The sequence below is a fragment of the Dipodomys merriami genome, unplaced genomic scaffold (genome assembly GCF_024711535.1).
Source record: "Dipodomys merriami isolate MVZ:Mamm:240054 unplaced genomic scaffold, mDipMer1.0.p SCAF_39, whole genome shotgun sequence".
NCBI classification, from domain to species: domain Eukaryota; kingdom Metazoa; phylum Chordata; class Mammalia; order Rodentia; family Heteromyidae; genus Dipodomys; species Dipodomys merriami.
The window spans coordinates 8381946-8399933 of NW_027205492.1; positions in this window are offsets into that span (position 1 = coordinate 8381946).

The following is a 17988-nucleotide window of genomic DNA, read 5'->3' on the forward strand; positions in this document are numbered from 1 at the left end:
AGTCTCACGGTCTCTCCTGCCCGGGCTGGCTTTGAACCGCGATCCTCAGATCGCAGCCTCCTGAGTAGCTAGGATTACAGGCGTGAGCCACCAGCGCCTGGCCAGCACTGGGTTTTGAACTCAGGACCTTGTACTTGCCACATGGGCATACTACAGCTTAAGCTACACCCCCTAGTCCTTGTTGCTTTAGATTTGTTTTTTTTTTTTTTGCATGGAGTCTTGCATTTTTTTGGCCCAGGCCAGCCTGGATTGTGATCCTCATATTTATGCTTCCTGCACAGCTAGGATGTCAGATGCACACCCCAACCATGCCCAGCTTTATTGTTTGAGATGAGGTCTTGCATACTTTCCTTCCCAAGCTAGCCTTGAGCTCCTGTCCTCTCTCAACTGCAGGCACGCACTAGTTCCCTGGGTTTGCCTCTGTGTGGGAATGGCCAGTTTGGGGTTGGTCATCAGCAATGTGACAATGTGCAAAGGCATGCTGACAACCAGACACAAGATGGAGCCTTTGTCGAACCTCTCTGGAATTCTGTGATCTGGAGAGAAGGTGCTTGCTTGTGTTTTATGGCTTCTTTTACTGGGTAGAGTGAGGGGCTTTTACTGCGGTTTGGGTCTAAATGTCCCCTCCCTGCAGGCTGTGTGTGGAAGGCCTGGTGTCAGCCTGGGGCAGGGCTGGGAGGTGACGGAACATTTAAGGGGCAGGGCTGGTAGGAGGAAATGAGGTCACTGGGGGCGTGGCCTCAAGGGAGCATTGTGGAGCCCTGGGTCACCGTCTGAACTGTCATTCTCAGACTCCTAAGGCTTGGAGAAGGAGGGACAGCTCTCAGTGGCCCCAGGGAACAAGGCTTTCTGACTTCATCTCTGTGGTCCTTGAAGAGTTCAAGGACTGAGGTCAAGCAAGTCCAGAAATGCCAGGGCTCCCATCCCCCCCTCCCCTTCCTCTCCCTCTTCCTCCTCCTCCTCTTCTTTCTTCTCCTCCTCCTCCACCCCCCAGCGAGTTCTATTGCCTTGAAGCTACAAGGCATAGCAAGTCCTAATTACTGTACTTATAAAAATTATATACAATTAGAGCCAAGTTTCAGGAACTGAGCCAGCGCTCCCCGTGAGCGCGTGCCGTAAGTACATTTCAAAAGGACACACTCCCGGCTGGGACCACCATGTGACACCTCCCTGGGCCATTTTCGTTGTTCTTAGGGGCCCAGTATATGTTGTTCCTGGGGAGTCTTTGTGTTTGCTTGGATCCAAGCGTTCTAAAAGAGGGAGAACTCTCTCTGGAGATCGCAGGTGGAAGAATGGCGTTGCCCGGACACGGCTGGGGCGCGTGGCTCTCTGGAGGCCGGCACATGCGTGGCGGGGCTGAATGTGGCTGCAGTCACTGCGGAGGATGTAGATGTGAGAGCGACGCCAGGGCCCCTGACGGGAAGATGGCAGGGACCTCAGAGCCCGCAGGTGAACTCTCAGCAAAAGCCACAGAAGGGCGTTAGCGTCTGGCCCTGGTGAAACGCAAGGGGCAGAGACCTCAGGACCCCCCGCTCCTCATACCTCGGTCGCAGGGCACCCCACAGCCGTGCAAGACGGCCCAGGCCGGACAGAGGCCTGCTCCTGAGCCGGGCCTGCGAGGGGCTTCCAGTGAGACGGACCCACACCCGCCTGTGCCTGTCACCTCTCCCTCGCCCAGAAATCCAGCCCATGTTTGGTTTGCCGATCTCCAGGTCTGGGTGAGGTTTGTGCCAGGAAACCCCTCATCCCTTGCCTGCCTGTCAGGATCAGGTCACCCAGATCCACCCTGGCACCCTCTGCTCTGAGCTCACATGACCTGTGACACTGTGTGGGGGTGGGTCTTCTGTATTGGGGCTCAAAACAGCGGTGGCAATGACTGCCCCTTTGTGTGTCTCAAGTTCAGATGTGGCTGGTCCAGGCTGGCCACCATTTCGAGAACGACTACCAAGATGTCATCCCAGCCAGCAGGAAGACCACGCCCCCGTGGCCACGCCCACAGCCGCAAAGCCACGCCCCATTGGAGTCACAAGGAGAGCATCTTTGCACACTCACTGACGCAGCTCTGCACGCCTTGTCCCCAAGCCGCCTGCCCCCAGCGCGGGGGTGATTCTGAGAGACCCCGCATTTCACCCTCAGCCCCGACGCTGGCTGCCCCCCCAGGGTGCTCCCCTCGTATCCCCCCCCCTGGGGGTCGAGGCTCCTTTCTCTGGCCTGCGTTTGAGGACCAGTCACTTCCTTTTTATTTCTTCTTTTGCAACAGCAGGCCGTCCCAGCCTTTCCCTTTTTTCCTTTTGTTCCCAGGTTTCACCAAGACCACTACAAAACACCAACCACGCTGCCCGCTGCCCCCCGGCAGCCTCCTGAGGTGAGGTGAGGGGCAGGACACCGCGGCGTGGGACGCACATGCTATGCGGGACATCCACGCTGAGAGATGATCAACCATTTGCTTTTTCACACGAGACGTCAGATCTGCCCAGATGGGCTTGTGGACCCTGGAGTCGCGCGTAAGGACCTGCACAGGGCCGTAAGAGCACACAGCGCCTGCGCAGGACCAGGGCGATGGTGACGTCGGCGTCCTCGGATCGCTGGCCGCCCCACCATGGGCAGCAGCGCCCCCCAAAACCAGATTTGGGTGGATTTTCCTTTTATAGACGTGTGATCATGATAGAACATCAGAGGTGCCTCCAAAACCCTGTTTCAAATAAGCAGTGGCACAGAAGCTTCCAGATGACCGGGGATGCTGAGACGGGGATGACCAGATCAACACCAAACACCACTCAGAACCCCTCACCAGGTCAACACCGATCGCCACTCAGAACCCCACGTGGCCCCCCGCTGGCCAGGCTCCGATCTGCCCTGCAGGCTTCTGGGGCGGAGCGGGCATTGCTCCTTCCCCAAGCACCCCTGGGGCGGTGCCCAGGCAGGGGTCACACAGGGGTCACCCGGGTAACAGAGCACGGACAGCCGGTGGATGGCACCGACACTCGCGTAGCAGTGAGACGGGGCAGCGGCATGGACGGGGCAGCGGCATGGACACTCGTAGCCATGAGGCCAGACAGCAAGACGCCCAGCGCTGTCTGGGATTTCTCTGGGAGGGCTGAGAAACTCCTGGGCACGGATAGCCATGCGTGTGCGTGGATGACTTCGGGAAAGTATGAAGAGACTGCAGTGTCGTGGCAGTTATCCGCATGGCCGACCCTACCTTCCCCCATCAGATGAGGAGAGTTAGTAACTAACATATCTCAATGACTATATATATATATCTCACTGACATCACCTGAAGGGCTTTCCAACTCCTCCTCTGACACTGTACACGGGAGAACTGTAGAAGTTGTAGAGCTCCACCTCTGTTTTTAATGGCCGTATGGTATTCTACCTTAGGGCTAAATTCTGTTTTCTCAGGCTGGTATTGGTGTACATCCGGCTTTTTGTAATGGCAGAAGGGCGGTAGGGGATGGCTCTGGATTTGGATCTTAGCTCTAGCACCGTGTAATTAGAGGCAGGTATGTGAAGAAGCGTGCCCTGCCCCCCAGGATCACACCCAGAAGTTTCCATCCCCCCCCCACCCCCTGAGCAGAGACGACACACTGTAAGGTTAGCTGTGACCCCCATTTTCCCCTCACCAGTGGGGTGACGGTTCCCAGCGAGGATGCAGTGCATGTCCACACTCTGCGTGTGTCTGCTTCGTGTTCTACTTGTCATACACGTGTCAGCCTCGTCCAGCTGGCCCGTGGGGCGCAGGCAGGGCAGGGGGTTCAGGGCTGGGTGTGTCTTGGACTGCGGAGCGGCTGCAGCGCAGGCTGTGAAGAAGGCAGCGCGGCAGGCGTGGCGTGCACGCACTCCCTGGCGGGTGTGGCGGGTGGCGTGGCGCTCACGCGTGGAGGCGCGGATGGTGTGGCGTGCACGCGGAGGCGCAGGAGGCGTGGCGCGTGCATGCGCAGGCGCTGGTGGCAGGCGTGGCGCGCACGCGCAGGCGCGGTAGGAGCGAGGCCAAATGCGGCACAGGCTGGAAAACATGCAGAATCCGGCGGTCGCCGGCCGGCCGGCTGCGGCTTTCCCCGGCTATTCATGCTTCCCGGGCCCGCGGAGGGCGCCCGACGTGAGTGGGCGCCTGGTGGGGTGCTGGGGCTGGACGGGAGGGGGTGGCGGGGAGGAGGCGGCGTTCCCAGCGCGGGAGTCACCCACGGAGACGCCCGCGCTCCCGGACCCGCGACCCCGGCCTGAGCGCGCCCGCGCGGCGTGGCGGGGCCTGCGAGCACGCGGGTGCTGGGGTCGGCCGTGGTCGTCGTGGACTCCGGGGCGGCTTCCGAGCGGACTGGTTAAGGAACGATTCTGGGGAGCCGCTCGGGGGTTGAGCAGACCCAGCACGGACCCCGGCCAGGCCCGGCCCGGGGCCCAGGACGGGAGAGCCACGCGGGGCTGGGGCGGCTGCCGTGGGCCGAGGACCGCCGGACGGGGCCGCAAGGCTCCCCCGGCCTGGGAGTCCCGGCCCGGCCGGCCTGGCCGCAGGCTGCGGGCTCGGGCGGAGCTGGAGGGTGAGCTCCAGAGCCGACTCCATCGCTCCGCCCTCCGCCTCGCCTGCTCCCGCCTCGTCCTCCCCTCGCCCGCGCCGACCCTGCGGCCTCGCCCTGCGGCCTCGCCCGCGCCGACCCTGCGGCCTCGCCCTGCGGCCTCGCCCTGCGGCCTCGCCCGCGCCGACCCTGCGGCCTCGCCCTGCGGCCTCACCCTGCGGCCTCGCCCGCGCCGGCCCTGCGGCCTCACCCTGCGGCCTCGCCCTGCGGCCTCGCCCTGCGGCCTCGCCCGCGCCCACCCTGCGGCCTCACCCTGCGGGCCTCGAGCTCCGACTCAGAGGAGGCCGCACCGGCTGTGCGAGGCAGGAGCAGCCTCGGCCGGAGGAGACGGTGCGGCGGCCCGGTGCTCGCGCCTGCGATGCCCTCGGAGGGCCGAGGCGCCGAGCCAGCGGGGCGGGAGGGAGGGCCGTGAGACCAGATCTCCATCTCCCCGGCAGAAGCCCGCGGCGGAGCTGCGGCTCAGGTGTGGAGCGCTGGCCTTCAGCTGGAGCCGCCAAGAGGCCGCGCCGGCTCCGAGTTCAACCCCAGGACTGGCACCAAAACACAAAACAGCCAGAGCGAGACAGGGACTCCCCAGGACGCGGGTTCCTTCCAGGGGCCCCGGTGGAAGGGTGGAGACTTGGGGGGCTGCTGTACCCGAGAGGGGGGCCGGCGGCTGCCTGGGCCCCAGGGGTCCCAGCTCATGGATTTGTCCCTCAGGTTCAAGCCCAGCTCTGCCCCCCACCCCGTGCCCAGCCACGGTGTGGTGACGGGGAAAGAAGGCGCGGCAAAGCCACGGAGAGAGGAAGCGATCTCACCCCAGCACCAAGAAAGCTGAGACCCCGGGGCCCGGCACAGCCCCCAGGCCAGGCGGGACAGTGCTGGATGAATGAACGCTGTCCAACTCGGCTAAGTCTAAACCTGGATGAAACCTCCACACAGACGCCTGGAACTGTGTATATTCAGCAAGCGGCTTAGCTGCCGAGGCAGTCCCAAAATAGTGGTGCCCACGGAGTTTCCTCTTTGGGGAGACGCTCTCTGCAAGCATATGGAGGCTAGTGGGGCAGGATCAGAACCGTCTGGAGCCCGGGGTGCTTCGTCTCTTGTTTGTCTGCTAGCTTGTGTCTGTCTCATGGCCCAGTGTTGCTGCTCTAGCTCCTGCCACCACATCTGCATCCCAACCATTTCCATGGTGGGCCAGTGGTCAAGGGAAAAGGGCATGCATTTCCTTTCACAGGCAGATCCAAAAGCCGCACACGTAACTTCTAGTAATTCCGGCTGGGATTTGAGGGGTCTGCTTCCAAAAGGAGAAAGAAGAACCAAGGCTGGGAGATGAATATTTGGCCAGAGTGCTTGTTACTTGAAGCCTGTGGCCGATGAAGTTTTAGGTGCTCATGAGATGATTTTCTGTACTTACTGTGTGCATAAAACATTCCATGAGAAGTACTGGGCAGAGCTCCCTCTCCTCCCCCACTCACAGTGGCTGCCAGGTGCCAGCCCTCACTAGTGCATCACAGGATGTTATTGAGGCATTTGGAGCTGTGAGTGCAGGAGTAAACCGACGGCCCAAGCAAGAGGAATGACCACGCAGCAATACGACCTAAGTAACAGGTTTGGTTGTGACTCTCGACAAGTCTGAAGCGCATGTCGGAGCCTCATGAACACCGGGATTCTCTTAACCTTTTCCCCAGGATCTCAAAACAGCTGCCACAGCTCCAGCCTTCATAGCTGTTCACCTTCACCTCAGCACTGTGGGCACGTGGGGCTGGATAATGCTTCTTGAGGGTGGGGCTGGGCTCTGCGGGGGTCTTGCAGCCCCCCCCCCCGCTGTAGTCCCTTCAGGACAGCGGACGGTGACCGTCCCCACTCCCTGCCTCCCCTCCCGCTGGACATTGCCAGACATCTCTGATATTGTTCCCAGCTGAGAGCCGCCAGCCAGAGCAGGGGCAGGGAGGAGATGTTCTTTGGGTGTGGCCTCTCTTCAGGGAGGAAAATAACTCTCAGAAGCTTCTGGAAGAAGCCTCTGTCTCCAGAGTGAGCCCTGAATCTGTGGAGAGTTTGCTGTTCTGCTGGGGGGGGGGGACAGCAAGGGAGGGGAGTTGAGGAGGGGGAGGGGAAGGAGGAGGGAGGAGGGGAGGGCAGGGTGAGCTGGAGGAAGCTGCAGTGATTTGGTCTTGGGGAGGAGGGGGGGAAGAGGAGGGAGGGGGGAGGGGGGGGAGGAGGGCAGTGGCTGGGGGACTGCAGCATCCGGTCTGATCTGGTCTGATCGGGTCCGGGGAGTCTTGAACGCCCAGGGGAAGGAGCTCCCTGCGGACACGCGCGGCCTTTGGGGAAGATCTTTCTAGAATCTTCCTCCGAGGCCGTGAGGGCTGTAAAGAGGTGCTGGGCTAGGTCGTCCACAGCGAGGCGCGGCGTGCGTGGCGTCACAGGGCGGGGCGTGAGCTCGTGACGTCACACAGCGAGACGAGGACGTGACGTCACGCGGTAGGACGAGGCGCGTGGCCAGGGCCGCTCCGCTCGGCTGCTGTGCCCGGGGCCAGGGACGCGGCCTCCGCTCTGAGGCGAGGCCCCAGTGCGGGCGGCCCGGCCCGTCTGCCCCGGCGGACAGCTGCCCGGCCCACGAGCCTGGGCCCCAGGACGCCCTGAAGCCTGCGCTGGGGAGCGGCCCCAGGGAGGAGGCGTGGCCCCAGGGAGGAGGCCTGGCTCAGGGAGGAGGCATGGCTCAGGGAGGAGGCGTGGCCCTAGGGAGGAGGCGTGGCCCCACGGAGGAGGCGTGGCTCCAGGGAGAAAGTGTGGCTCCAGGGAGAAAGTGTGGCTCCAGGGAGGAGGCGTGGCCCCAGGGAGGAGGCGTGGCTCAGGGAGGAGGCGCGGCCCCAGGGAGGAGGCGTGGCTCTAGGGAGGAGGCGTGGCTCTAGGGAGGAGGTGTGGCCCCAGGGAGGAGGCGGGGCCCCAGGGAGAAGGCGGGGCCCAGAGAAAGGTGGGGCGGGCCCCAGGGGAAGTCAGGGCTGGGGAGCAGTCTGGGGCCCGCCCAGGTCCCCGGTCCTGGTGGGGTGGAGCCGTGAACGTCAGTTTCCTTGGCGCCTTCCTTTTTTATCCACGCGAAGGCAGAGGGGCCGCCATCTCCAAGGCACCCGCATCTCCAGATGGCTCCACAGATGGCACACGGGCTGCCCGCCTCGGCCTCGTGGCGCGCTGTCCCCACCGCCACAGCCCGGTGGCGTCTGAGCCCTGCAGGGCTGGGGTGGCCGTGCACAGCCACGGGGGGCTGGGGTGGCCTGCACCTCCACGGGGGGCTGGGGTGGCCGTGCACAGCCACGGGGAGGGGGGGTGGCCTGCACCGCCCTGGGGGGCTGGGGTGGCCATGCACCTCCACGGGGAGGGGGGGTTGGGGAGGATGGCCACACATGCTGAGGGTGGCTGTGGGCAGGATGGCCACACGTGGCCCCTGGGACTTGTGAGAAGGACACGGTATCATTGGGGTCAGAGGAGACAGGAGGAAGAAATTCTCAGGTGGGACGCGGGAGCCCGTGGGCTGCCAGCACCCGTGGCCATCCCAGCAGTGAAGTTGTGTGACAGCCAATTTGTCACATGAGCAACAGGAGCAGTACAGAGCTTCTGTTCACTCACTGCAGATGTGGTGATTCTGTGGTTGTGGTTTGGTTTTGTACTGGCGCTGGGGCTTGAACTCAGGGCCGGGGTGCTGTCCTTGAGCTTTTTTGATCAAGGCTGGTGCTCTCCCACTTGAGCCGCAGCTCCACCTCCAGCTTCTTGGTGGTTAATGGGAGATAAGAGCCTCATGGACTTTCCTGATTTCAACCACAATTCTCAGAAATCCTGAGTAGCTAGGATTACAGGTGTGAGCCACCAATGCCCGGCCCACTGCTAGTTTTGTTAAATAGTTTTATTGGTACATAGCTGCAAACGTTCATTCTGAATTTTCCATGCTTGCTTGTATTGTGGGAAAGTGGAACAGAGTCATTTTAACAGAGGCCTACCAAGAGTAAAATACACTCTGGTCCTTGATAGGAAGAGTTGGCGTCTTCCTCCGGGTGAAGGCCCCACAGGCTCAAAGGCCGCTGACCAGAGCGCGCAGTGCGTGGCTTCACGCCACCTTTCCCTGGGGACAGCCGGGTGGTGCAGGGCAGGCCCGGCAGTCGGAGCTGGCCGGTCGGAGCCCGAGTCATTGGGAGGCCTTGGGCTTTGAGCTAAGTGAGGGGGCCTTTCTGCTTCCCAGCAGAGCAGCCCAGGAGGAGGGCATGCGAAAGGCAGCTCCAGCAGTTCAGGAGCTCCGCTGTCCCGCAGGCCCGGGTTCCAGCGGCCCTTTAAGAGGCAGGGCCTGGGGGAGGCGGGTAGGTCATTAGGAAGCTGCTCACTCCCCGCCTGGCCCTCCACAGCTCTTCAGCATAGCTCTGGCTCTGGTGCTGTCCTCCCTGGGGCCGCCTGAGGCTGGACACCCCAACACCGGGAGCCACGCCCCGCTCTGCTTTCTAAAGCAGCAGCCTTGGGCACTTGGTTATAGAAATGGAAAATGGGGGGCTGGGAAGGTGGCTCAGTGGTAGAGTGCTTGCCTTGCATGCATGAGGCCCTGGGTTCAAATTCCTCAGCACCACATAAGCAGAAAAAAGCTGGAAGTGGCACTGTGGCTCAAGTGGTAGAGCACTAGCCTTGAGCTGAAGAGCTGAGGGACAGTGCCCAGGCCCAGAGTTCGGGCCCCATGACTGGCAAAAAAAAAAAAAAAAAAGAAATGGAAAATGGACCAAGATGCTGCTGTAGGTTTTGTTCGGCAGCCTCACATGTGGCCAAAGTCACTGCTGAGACTCCAGCAATCACTCCCCTTCCTCTGTGCCCCTCCGCCCCCCCGCCCCCCCCCCCCCGCAGGCAGTTCCCCTCCGTGACGAGGCTGGATGGAGGAGCAGAAATGGCCACAGCTGAGCACCTTCGTGGGACGGGACGGGATGGGACCGGACGGGACGTCCCTCCCACGTCCTGCCGCCATCTTGCTCGTAGCCCAGCGCCAGGCCTGTGGAGCCGTGTCGTTTACCAGGTGGAAATCACGCGCCGTCACGAAGCTGGGACATCCACGCTGTGGTTGAAGGCGGCATGGAGCAGCAGCAGGTGGGTCTCGCTCTGACCCGTGGGGGGGGGTGGGGCTAGCAACACGTCCTCGGGGGAAAATGACTCCAGAGTGACGCGGCCTGCGCCCGAGGCATCTGCTGCGCGTTCTCGCTAGGACCTGGTGCGTCACCTGAGTGCCGCTGTTAGGTTGAGAAGGGGTCCCTGGACTTGAGCTGCTGTCTCAGGATGAAGGGAGGCGTCTGGTGTGGGGGGGGGGGGGAAGGAGCGAGGGCACCTTCACCCGCCGTGCCTGAACCCCTCCGCGGGGTGGGGTGGGGGGCTGATGGGTTGGGGGACTTCCTCACCCGTGACCCTGGTCATGAGCATGGTCGCTAGAGCAGACCATCAGAGAGGAGAGGCCCAGGCCGGGCCAGTGAAGGCCCTGTGGGCCACCCGCACCTTTTAGAAACTGGGTTTGGCCGGGGCTGCTGATGAGGGTGTGGGTCGCATGGGGCGCGGCAGGATGGCTGTGGGAGCTGGGGGGGGGTGCTGTAGATTTGGGTGCAGAGCTGTCAGACAGCCGAGCAGTCTCTGCGGTGCAGGCAGCTGAGAGAGGATGGGATGGGGGCGGGAGACCTGTGCCCCGGCCAGCAGCAAGCGGGTCCTTTCCCGAAGCCCTGCCCGTGGGCGCCCCTGCTGCAGGGCTGCGGTCCCAGAGTCCAGCAAGGGACACCGCCACTCGTGTCTGTCACTAGGTGGGCTGTGGTCAGCCTGGGCTCCAGGGCCAGGCCCCGGGGCCTGTGGACAGTCAGGGGTGTCCGTCAGAGTCCTGAGGAGGAGATCTGGGGGGAGGGGAGGGCTGTCAGGGGGAGGGGGACCCTCCCTCCCTGCAGGGCTGTGATTGATGGGGGCTGAGATCCTGGTCAGGTCCCGGTGGAGGCCAGGGAAAGGGAGCCTAGCAGGGCCTCGTAGGAAAGGCATGGGCGCCCTCTTGTGCCCACCTGGAGAAAGCTCGCACTGGGCCCAGAGGTCCCGATGGAGGCAGATCCTAGCCAGCCATGCTGGATGGAGCTGGAGGGGAGACTGCAACTAGGGGGAGGCTGGGCCTGGAGTGGAGGCTGGGCCCAGGGGGAGGCTGGGCCTGGAGTGGAGGCTGTGCCCGGGGGGAGGCTGGGCCCGGGGGGAGGCTGGCCCTGGAGGGGGGCTGTGCCCAGGGGGAGGCTGGGCCTGGAGTGGAGGCTGGGCCCAGGGGGAGGCTGGGCCTGGAGTGGAGCTGTGCCCGGGGGGAGGCTGGGTCTGACCTGGCCTCTGCGCCACATGCCAGGATGACCTTGAGTGCCCCTCACAGATGCTACCTCAGCCCTTTGGCCTCTCGCCGGGTCAGCCCCATTCCCACCCTCCCTGGGATGATGGGGTCATTTGTCCAGTCGCGCTGCATCTGGCCTGAGCCCTCGTGCAGAGGGTCACTGTCCAGGCTGACCTGGGCATCCAATAAGACCCTGTCTTGAAAGGAACCAGTGCAAAAGGAGACTGCTGGAGTGGCCCAAGTGGTAGAGCCTGCCTAGGAGGCTCGTCCCGCCGTCGCCGCATGATGACGTCAGACGGAGCGTAAGCCAGCCTCGGTTTAGCTCTGGAGACAGCTTGGCTCTGACACCCGATTGGAGCTTCTCAGGGGCTGAGGAGGCCCACGCCACCTTCCCTTCAATGGACATGTTAAAAGGGGAATGCAGCTGGTGTCTCGCGCCTGTAACCCCAGCATGCAGGAGATGGAGCCGTTCAAGGCCTGAAACCCTGTCTCGACCAACAACAGGTGTGGTGACTCACCCTGCTTTGGCAGGAAATGAAAACAGGAGGATCAACGTCCAGGCCATTCTGGGGGAAACATGAGAACTAGAGTAAAGAAAGCAAAAGGGCTGGAGGTGTGGCTCGAGTGGTAGAGTGCCTGACTAGGAAGTGGGAAACTCTGAGTTCAAACCATAGGTACTGAGTTCAGTACCTATGGTGGGTACTGGGTAGTAGTGTTTGGGGGAGGCGCTTAGTGGGAGAATGCCGGCCTACTGTGTGCAAGTTGTTTTATTTAAAATTCAGTCTAAGCCCTAATTCCCCCACATTCCCACAGCTCACCTAAGACTACGAATCTGTTGTTTTGTGCCAGTTCTGGGGCTTGAACTCAGGACCTGGGCGCTGTCCCTGGGCTTTTTTGCTCCAGGCTGACACTCTACCACTGGAGCCACAGTAGAACTTCTGGCTTTTGTTCTTTTCTAGTTTAGTGGAGATAAGAGTCTCATGGACTTTCCTGCCTGGGCTTTGAACCGGGATCCTCAGATCAGCCTCCTGAGTGACGGGTGTGAGCCGCGGGTGGCCAGCCGGATCGGGGTTTTCTGTGAGGCCTTCCCACTTTCTTTGTAAATATTGACTCATTCAAATATTAGGGAGCCATTTCCGGCTCCGTGGCTGAGGGTTTGTGGCTTTTGGACAGAAAGCCATTCACACTCTCCCAGTTTGGGATTCCTGAGTCGAAAACAATCCTGGGATTCCAAGATCCCAGCAGGCTGGGCGGGCGGTGGAGGGCACAGGAGACCTGGCAGGCTGAGATCTGAGGATTGTGGCTCAAAGCCAGCCGTAAGACTCATCTCCAGTTAACCATCAAAATGCCAGATGTGGCGCTGTGGCTCACATGGTAGAGCACCAGCCTTGAGTAAAAACAGCTCAGGGACTGTGCCCAGGCCTGAGTTCAAGCCCCTGTTCTCTCTGTCTCTATCATTCTCTCTCTCTCTCTCTCTCTCTCTCTCTCTCTCTCTGACACACACACACACACACCATGAGCCATGGGCACTCAGGGTCCCCCCCTGGTGGGGCTTGGAAGTGCTGTCCCCCCACAGTCTGCCACGCTGGTGTCCGAGTGGCGTCTCTGCGCACGTGTGGAGTCGTGGTGTGCGGCGCTGGTTCTCCAGTCTTCCCTGAGATCTGAAAAGCTTGGTAAGGATGTTCCGGGAGCCACCGGAGCTGCGGGCGGCTTGGTCGGGCTGCGAGCGGCTCGGTCGGTCCCCACTGTCTCCCCAGCCCTGCCGGGTGCTGGAGACCCAGACCACGCCTTTCCCAGCCACCACTTCTTTGTGCATGAGATGGGAGGGGGCCACCCCAGAGGACACCCCAAAACCCCAGATGACTCCCCCAAACCCCAGAGGACACCCCAAACCTTGGGCTAGGAGAGGCTGTCAGAGAAGCCAACCCCGGGAGTCTCTGCCTGCGAGCAGCCGCCAGGGCGTGGGTCCTCACCACACACCCAAGACCTGAGAGGCCCCTCTGGTGGAGTTGTCATGGGCTGAGCACACACAGAGGTGCTCAGACACACACAGACACACGCACAGACACACTGGACACAGAGACACACACACAGATACACAGACACATGGTCACAAGGACACATGGACACAGAGACACACAGACACAGATACACAGGCACATGGTCACATGGACACACGCAGAAACACACGTACAGACACAGAGACACATGGTCACATGGACACAGAGATACAGACAGACACACAGACGCGCACGTCCCGCACACAGCCCCGCTGTCGGGCGCAGGCGTGCTGTTAGAGGTGACGGTCTGCCGTCTTGAGCGCAGTTCGTCTCGCCGGGCCGCGGGGCGGGCTTGGGGTTCTCCCCTGCGTGCCCGGCACAGCGGCCAGCACGGCCCTCAGGAAGCCACGCGTGCCCGAACCCCAGGCCACACCGTGCGTGGGAGGCGAGCTGGAGCCTGGGAGGTCACGGGCGACACACACCATCGCTGGAACTGACTCCACGGCCGAAACTCGCCTGTCCCGCCCAGAAAGAGAGGGAAAGGTTGAAGTCTGCTCCCTTCCAGAAGGACGTTAGAGCAAGCTCAGGCGGTTCCGACACCCAGGGGCGGCAGCCAGGCCAGAAAGAGCAGAGGCGGGACTTGAACCCAGGCCTCAGCGTGGAGAATCAGGTGCTGACCTCTGCCCACCAGCACCCTCCATCCAGAAGCTTCTCTGTCATCTTGAGGTGCGCCAGGCAGACTCAGAAGTCCTTGTGGGAGCATTTTAGATCCTAGAAAATGGAAACGTGGCCGGGTGCTGGCCATCATCCCAGCTACTCAGGAGGCTGAGACCTGAGGATCACGGTTCAAAGCCAGCCCAGATAGGAAAGTCTGTGAGACTCGTATCTCCAGTTACCCAGCAAAAAGCCAGAAGTGGAGCTGTGGCCCAAGTGACAGAGCACCAGCCTTGAGTGAAAAGGCTCAGGAACAGTGCCCAGATCTTAGTTCAAGCCCCAGGACTGGCACTTAGAAAAGGAAGGGAAATAGGAAGGGAGGGAGGGAGGGAAATAGTGGGGGACGGGTGGAGATGGGCCGTGTGTGTCTGCACGTGTGTGTGTGTGTGTACCCGTGTTTACTTGTGTGCAGGTTGAACCCCGTTTGCTCACAGGAGTCTGCACGCTGGCTGCGGGGAGAGGCCCCGCCCCACACAGCCCCGGGCTGTGCCGTGTAGGGGCTTCAGCCTTCCGTGTGTTTCCCCCGACTGTGGTGGTGAGGACGCAGCCCGCCTCCTCGGCCCTGCACCCCCCCCCCACTCTGCACACAGCCCGGCTTGGAGCGGCCGCGGGGCGGGGCGGGGCGGGGCGGGGCAGGCGGGGAAGCCGCGCCAGTGTCCGGGACCAGGCCTGGTCCTGGCGGAGGCTCCCTCTGTGTCTGAGGCCAGGGTGGGGATGCGTCTGTCCCAGCCCCTGGTGTCTGCTGTGGTGTCTGGCTCGGGTCAGGGTTTTGAGCTGGGGCTCTGGTTACAGTAACCGCTGTAAAACCAGCCGGGGCGGGGGGGAGGGGGGGTGGGCTATGTACAGACAGCAGACATCCCGGCCTGACCAGGAGACCACATGGCACCCGCATGCTCCGCGCCCCGCCTTTGAACATGCGTGTGTGTGCACGCAGGCACACACGCTCACAGATGTGTGAGGACACTGGAGGCTCGTCTGGCCCTCCTGAGCACCAGGAACGGCCGGCCGGCCGATGGGCGGCGCCAGGGGCACTGCCAAGTTGATTCTAGCCACGTTCTGCAGCCACATTCTGCACCGACGACCTGCTGTGCCATGTAGGGCAGCTTGCTCAGCCTCTCTGAGCTGCGGGCGTTTCGGAAGTCAAGTGAGGAACAAGGCCAGGGTCAGGCCTGGGGAAGAGCCACTTGTTTCTGCCTCTTCCCCTCCCCCAGGACCCAGCCAGGCATGGGACCCCGAATGTGCTCCTACTTAGGCTGTACTTGTAATTTTTCTGGGGAGCAGCTGTACTTCCAAAGCATTCTTTTTTGTGAGGAGTCAGTCCTGGGGCTTGAACTCTGGCCCTGGGCGCTGTCCCTCAGCTCTTTGGCTCAAGATGAGTACTCTACCACTTGAACCACAGCGCCACTTCTGGTTTTCTGGTGGTTCATTGGAAGCAGTGCCCGGCTTCCAAAGCATCCTTTCCTGCCATGCGTAGACTTCGTTTGCTAGTCCTGGGCTTGAACTCAGGGCCTGGGAGCTGATGGTTTCCACTCACAGCCATGGAGGGTGGTGAGCTGTAAAGTGGGGAGCCTGGGGGGGTGGGGGGGTGCAGGAGGGAGAGCCAGAGGGGGGACACTCCCCCCACTCATGCTGCCCTTTGAGGCTCTGCCCCGGACCCCATCACCAGCCCCTCGCAGCTGGGCCGAGGCCGGCTCAGAGCTCCTGGGGTCACGGGTGGCGTGGAGGCCTGGGCTCGCATGCGGCTCACGCCCGCCATCCTAGCGGCTCAGGAGGCTGAGATCCGAGGCTCGCCGTTCAAAGCCAGCCCGGGCAGGAGAGTCCGTGAGACTCTGATCTCTAATGCACCACCAGAGAGCCGGAAGCTGTGACCCACACGGTAGAGAACCAGCCTTGAGCAAGAAAAAGCTGAGGGACAGCGCCCAGGCCCCGAGTTCAAGTCCCAGGACTGGTTCAAAGGCCTTCCCCCATTCTGGTTCTAGTGCTGGGGATGGAGCCCAGGCCTCGCCCCGGCACCCAACTGAAGCTTCTAGAATCTGCTTTCCTCGCAGCCACGCGGCGTCTGACTCCTTCCTCACAGCTCTGGTCCCGTAGCACTGCGCAGGCGCAGGCCAGCGGGGCTGCGTCTAGTGAAGCTTTATCACTGCGCAGGCGCAAGGCCAGCAGGGCTGCGTCCAGCGAAGCTTTATCACTGCGCAGGCGCAGACCAGTGGGGCTGCGTCTAGTGAAGCTTTATCAGTGCGCAGGCGCAGGCCAGCAGCTGCGTCCAGTGAAGCTTTATCTCCAAACACGGCCCCGCGCAGCCCTCGTGCGAGGCGTCCAGGCCCATCTCCCACCCTCCACGGCACAGGAGGCCGAGCGCTGTGAAGGACTCGCGGCCGTGCACACAGGTGTGTCGCTGGCCTCCTCTCCGGGGGTCAGCGGCCAGCGGTCCCCCCCCATCCGGGCAGCAAGGCCGGCTCGCAGACGTGCCAATGCCCCGGGGCACGCTCCCACGCGCCCACTCAGGAATGTGCTATTTGTGGTCGTGAGGATGAAGCCGCATGCGTTCTGCGCGAGGTCTGGCAAAGCTCGAATGGTCTCCCCCCCCCCCCACGGTCTCACGTCACCCCTCGGGCCGCTGCCTCCTCCCGTCTGGCCACAGGCTTGTGGCAGCAGGATTTTCCACTAGACGTGTCCTTGAGGCCTGGCCCGTGGCCACGGCGGCAGAAGCCACCGCGCAGCCGGGAGAGCGAGCTGTCCGGGCGGAGGGCGGAGGAACGCGACCCCCGGTGACCCTGGCCGCAGCAGGCCCGCCCCATGCTGCGCTCCACGCTGCAGCAGAGGTGGCCGGGGGTTGTTGCTGGGGTCCCGGGGCTTGAACTCGGGGCTGGGCGCCGTCCTGAGCTCTTTGCTCGAGGCTGGCGCTCTACCACTTGAGCCACGGCCCCTCTTCCGGCTGTTCATTGGAGATCAGAGTCTCTCGGACTTTCCTGCCCGGGCTGGCTTTGAACCGCGATCCTGAGATCTCGGCCTCCTGAGTAGCTGGGATGACAGGCGGGAGCCACCGCACCCGGCTTTGCATTCCATTTTTAATGGGGTGCACGGGCAGCGCCCGCTGTAGTGACGGAGCTCCACCCCTGCGGGCCGCTTCCCGCCCCCCCGCGCCCCGCGCCCCGCGCCCCGCCAGCCGGCCGGGCCCGCTCCGTGCCCCGCGCCCCGCACCCCGCGCCCCGCCAGCCGGCCGGGCCCGCTCCGCGTCCGCGAGCGCCGGGTGCGGGATGGAGCCCATGCACAGACGGGACACTGGGGCCCGGGCCGGGCGTGTTCTCGCGTGGGTCCGAGCAGGGCTCTGAAAAGCGGTGGCCACCGACCGCGTCTGACTCCGCAGCCCCGCGCGTGACGCGGCCCCTCGACCCCACCCCGGCCGCGGACCTCGCCCCCACTCCCCGCCCCGCCCGTGCGTGCCTCGGGGACCTCCTCCAGGACGGTCCCAGTTCCCACTGATGACCGCTTCTATCAGATGGGGTTGGATTCAACTGAATATAACCTGACTTTAAAACGTGAGGGCTGAAGCGCAGCAGCCTGACAGACGCACAGGCCCGCGTCTTCCCAGTCTCCCTTCCCAGTGCTGGCTCCTTCCTCCAGGTCCTCTCATGGTGCCAGGGGGCTGCTAGAGCTCCTGCCATCACATCCACATAACCAGGCTGACAGTCGAACGAAACGAGGAGCCAAAGGGCCCTCAAAGCCTCCTTTCCATCCAACATTTTTCCCCAGCACCCAAAGAAAGTTCCCTTTATAGTCATAGGCCAGGCCTGGTCACGTGATCGTGAAACTTCCCAACCTGACTGCAAAGGATGCTTGGGCGTGAAGTCTGTGGACCTGAGCTGTGGCTCAGCCTCTGCCGCGCGCTCGGGATGGCCGGGGCTCCCCGAGGCCCTCGGGTGCCCAGCCCGCGCTCCCCCCCGAGGCCCTCGGGTGCCCAGCCCGCGCTCCCCCCCGAGGCCCTCGGGTGCCCAGCCCGCGCTCCCCCCCCGAGGCCCTCGGGTGCCCAGCCCGCGCTCCCCCCCCCAGGCCCTCGGGTGCCCAGCCCGCGCTCCTCCCCCCCAGGCCCTCGGGTGCCCAGCCCGCGCCCGCGCTCCTCCCCGAGGCCCTCGGGTGCCCAGCCCGCGCTCCCCCCCGAGGCCCTCGGGTGCCCAGCCCGCGCTCCCCCCCCACCCAGGCCCTCGGGTGCCCAGCCCGCACTCCCCCCCGAGGCCCTTGGGTGCCCAGCCCGCGCTCCCCCCTCCCCGAGGCCCTCGGGTGCCCAGCCTGCGCTCCCCCCCCCCCCAGGCCCTCGGGTGCCCAGCCCGCGCTCCTCCCCCCTCCCCGAGGCCCTTGGGTACCC